Here is a 4196-nt window from a genome sequence, read left to right on the forward strand (position 1 = left end):
AAATACATTATTTTGATATTTCATTTAGAAAATGAAGAAAATGCTAGCCCAGTCACAATTCAGGATTTTTTTCTTTGCTTTAAATCTGAAAGTCTATCGTTTTCAATAGATCTCACCTAGAAAATGTACTCTGGAAACAAATATATGTGAAATAAAAGATATTATATAAAAAAAGATGAATTCCTTAAAGGTCTCAATCTCACCCCTCCCCTCTTCCCACCGCACTCCCAATATGCTTTATAACATTATCTGAATGAATAGCAAAAACATTGGAAATGTCTTCATTCACTCTTGTAGGTTTGAGTCTATTATACATAAAATGCAGTATTTCTGTACCCAGGTTTTCCAACTTTTAATGTTTTAAAATCTCCTCTGCATCTTACTAAGAGAGGACACATCACCGATGCAGCAAACTTACTGACATTGTTTTTGTGGACGTTTCCTTATCTCTTGTGTCATATTCAGGCTTCCCCTGCAAGAGATCCTTTGCTCTTGTCCAGTTGATCTCTCAGATCTCCTCTGCACCAACCACTAGTCTAGGTCCCCAGAAGCACAGATAACTCAGAGGTTTTTCTCTGCTCCTTCTGTCACTGAATGACTGAAGTAAATCCAACCAGGTTTCTGAGTATGCAGCTGACCTCAGCCATGCCTTGTAGAAAAGTAGTGAAGCAAGACAGCAATTTTTCAGTAGTTTTCTTCCAAAGGCTCATGGGACTCACTCCCTGGAGTCCTGCACAGCTCAGAAGGAAAAGCCCAGATGTAAACAGTCTGAGCTGTACAAATGTTAGCAGAACAGCAGGGCTGTGCTCTAGTTTAATCTCCCTCACAACACAAGTCATGGGATCTCCGAGAAGGCCCTGAGCTTCTCTATCTGGCTCTATTGTTCCAGTTAGCCAGTCTGGGCACCTTAGCATGCAGGGAGGCACCAAGCTGCAATTGGGTTAGTTCCTATGTAGTTTTGCATGAGATAAAACATGAGAATAAAAGTCAGGTTGTAAGGTGCAAAATAAATAACTTTAAGTATAATTAATGTATTCCATAGTGAAGACAAACAAGCTCCATTGCAAGGCATCACATTGACAAAATATTAGCTCAGCAATCATTAGTAGGGTCCTGGTTCTGAATCTACTGTCATGAATATGGCAGCCCCTCAGACCACTTTCCCCTGACTCATATACATCCAAGGTCCCCAGTCCCCCTCATTTCTTCCACCATCAGCTACCCTTGAACCCAGCGGTGTCATACACAGATGGACCCCATCTGCCAGATCAAGCTGACAGGGGTGGTCTAGTGGAGGCACTGCAGGCAAGGGGCATTATGGACTGACTACATCTGGTGCTTGCAGCTCTAGCCCTGCAAAGCACATGCAACACAAACCGGTCCCTGCACCGTGCACAGCATAAGATGTGAGGGGCCAGCCTGCAGCACATGGTGCCCACAGCAGGTCACTGGGTGATGTCGTTCATCCCTGTGGCAACATAGTGTTGGCAGGCATCAACCATGATGCCACCGCTATGGTGCACTAGCAATGAGCTCCTGAGCGTTGCCTCATTGCTACTGCACAGTAGGGTTTGAAATTCCCCATGCGCCTTCGGGACTGCGCAGCCATGGCGGGTACTGCGTGTTCATTTAGTTCTCGTTAAAGCAAGTACTACATGACTGCACAGTAAAAACTGCCCAGTGGGGAAGACGTGTAGCTGTCTGTGTACACTGGATCCTGCGTGCAGGGTGGGTCAATGGGCCCAATCCAGACAAACCCCCAGCCTAGTACACAGGGCTCACCTTGCACAGGTGCCACATGAAACATACATCCCTGTGCAGCCTCATGCCATGTACAGCCCATGCCAGGCAGGCTCCAGAGGTAGCATCTGTCGCCGCCGAGAGCCGCAGTGTGGGGTTCGGGGCTTTAGGAACCCTAGTCGGCGGGCGGGTACTTGTGACGCTTGGAGTGGAATCAGGTACTCAAGCGTTTTGATTGAACAAAAAGGTTGTTTACTTACACTGCTCGTACAGTGCAGGTCAGATGCTTGCTTCAATTACAGTTACAAAACTTGGGTCGGGCAGAAATTACAAAGTTGTTGGTCGGTCTGCAGATGTGTCCGGGGTGTTCGGGCCGGCAGTCGTCTTACGTCTCAGGTGGGGGTGTGCTAGGCCCCCTTGGGTGGTCCCAAAGTATTTCATTTTGACCTTATCAGTTTTGTCTGGACTTCATCATAGCAGTTGACAATCCAGAGCCCATGATGCCTTTATATCCACCCTGTGGAGGAAGGTCTTTTGCTAACAGGAGCCTTCTCTTACTCTGTGCTGTGCTGTACTGCAGCTGGGCAGCAAAAAGAAGCAGCACTGACAAAAAGTGGTAGTAGTCACATGGTTTGGGTATCACCCTAGTTTTCCTGTGAGCTGGGTGAATCTCACTTAAAAATGGAAAATGTTGGTGATCCCCTGCTCTATTATATTGATGTGTCCATTACATAACGTTACACAGATATCCCAATAGCCCTCTTTGCAACCTTCAAGAAAAATTGGTTTTGTCTTCCCAATGTGGAAGGGGGCTGCTCGAAGATGTGGAGACACCACCTGAGCAAGACAGGTGACACATGCAAGGAGTGCCCAGGTAAGACACAGGGGTCCAGATAGTCTTCCTAATCGGGGGGGGGCGGCGTGGAACATGCAGCTATGCAAGACCTTAAATTCCTGTATACCAATGCTCGGAGTATGGGGAACAAACAGGAGGAACTTGCCCTCAGAATAGCCAGTTCAAACCCAGACATAGTAGGGATTACAGAAACGTAGTGGGATTTATCCCATGACTTGGCAGTTAGCATTAGGGGCTATGGGCTCTACAGGTGGGATAGAGAAGGAAGGAAGGGACGGGGTATGGCGCTCTAAGTCAAAGACCAATACACATCCTCTGCCAGCAAAATGGGATCAGAGAAGGGGCAAGCTGAAATGCTTTGGGTCAAGATACAAGGGGGTCGTGGGGAGAGGGATGTAACGGTGGGGGTCTACTACAGATCCCCCAAACAAGGGGAGGAGCTTGACTGGGAATTTTGGGGCCAGCTTGCAGAGGCACTTAAGGCAAGGAATGTAGCTGTCAGGGGTGACCTAAATTACCCAGACATCTGCTGGGAGGAGCAGTCAGCCAGGTCAGAGTGTTCCAGGAGGTTCCTGGCTAAGATACAGTACCTCCACTTAACCCAGCAGGTGTACAGTCCCACCAGAGGAAATCGTATTTTGGACCTGGTCCTGGCCACAGGAAATGATCTGGTAAGGGGGCTCCAGGTCCTTGACCACCTGGGTGATAGTGATCATTGCTTGCTGGAATTCATCATCCAGCGCAGGGTGACAAGGGCCTGCAGCAAGACGGTAGCCCTAGACTTCAGGAGGGCCAACTTCAACGAGTTGAGGAGATTGGTGGGAGAGGTGCTGGGGTTCTCGAGGGCAGGGGAATTCGGTGCCCAAGATGAGTGGTGATTCCTTAAGGAGATGATACTCAGGGCCCAAGGGGTGACAATCCCAACAAGAAGAAAGGGGGGCAAGAGTGCCCAAAAGCCTCCCTGGCTCACCAAGGATGTCGAGGAATGCCTGCCAAAAAGGCGGCATACACCCAGTGGAAGTTGGCGGTGGGGGGGGCGATCTCCAAGGAGAAGTATACCTCCACTGCTCAGGCCTGTAGGGGGGCTGTTAGGAAAGCTAAGGTGGACATAGAGCTAGGACTAGCATCCAAAATCAAAGAGAATAAAAAGTCCTTTTTCAAATATATAGGGAGGATGAAGAAGGCACTGGGAAATGTGAGGCCCCTGCAAGATGCGCTGGGCAATCTGGTGGTTGCGCCAGAGGTGAAGGCAGACCTCTTTAACAAATTCTTCACCTGTGTTTTCTTGTGCAGGGACCGGGACTCCCATACCGTGATTCAAGATGGACTCGAGGGGAATGCCTCAAGACCTAAGGTTGAGGAGGACCAGGTTAGAGTGCTTCTGGAGGGGCTAGACGTGTTCAAATCAGCAGGTCCAGATGCTCTCCACCCCAGGGTGTTGAGGGAGCTAGCAGGGGTTATTGCAGGGCCCTTGGCATGGCTTTACGAGTGCTCGGGGTGCTTGGGCCATGTGCCAGATGATTGGAAGATAGCCAATGTGGTCCCCATCTTTTAAAAAAGGGAGGAGGGAGGACCCGGGCAACTATAGGCCCGTCAGTCT

The 4196-nt window shown here is 49.0% G+C and overlaps 1 long non-coding RNA gene across 1 annotated transcript in view; it reads left to right on the plus strand.

The window, feature by feature from the left end:
• Positions 1 to 3911: 3911 nt before the first annotated feature.
• Positions 3912 to 4196, plus strand: part of LOC112549005 — a 4396-nt gene continuing 4111 nt past the window's right edge. The window contains exon 1 of the long non-coding RNA XR_003092441.1: positions 3912 to 3965. This is a non-coding gene — a long non-coding RNA (uncharacterized LOC112549005). The remainder of the gene's footprint in view (positions 3966 to 4196) is intronic.

This window comes from Alligator sinensis, unplaced genomic scaffold, assembly GCF_000455745.1.
Source record: "Alligator sinensis unplaced genomic scaffold, ASM45574v1 scaffold1436_1, whole genome shotgun sequence".
Classification (NCBI taxonomy): domain Eukaryota; kingdom Metazoa; phylum Chordata; order Crocodylia; family Alligatoridae; genus Alligator; species Alligator sinensis.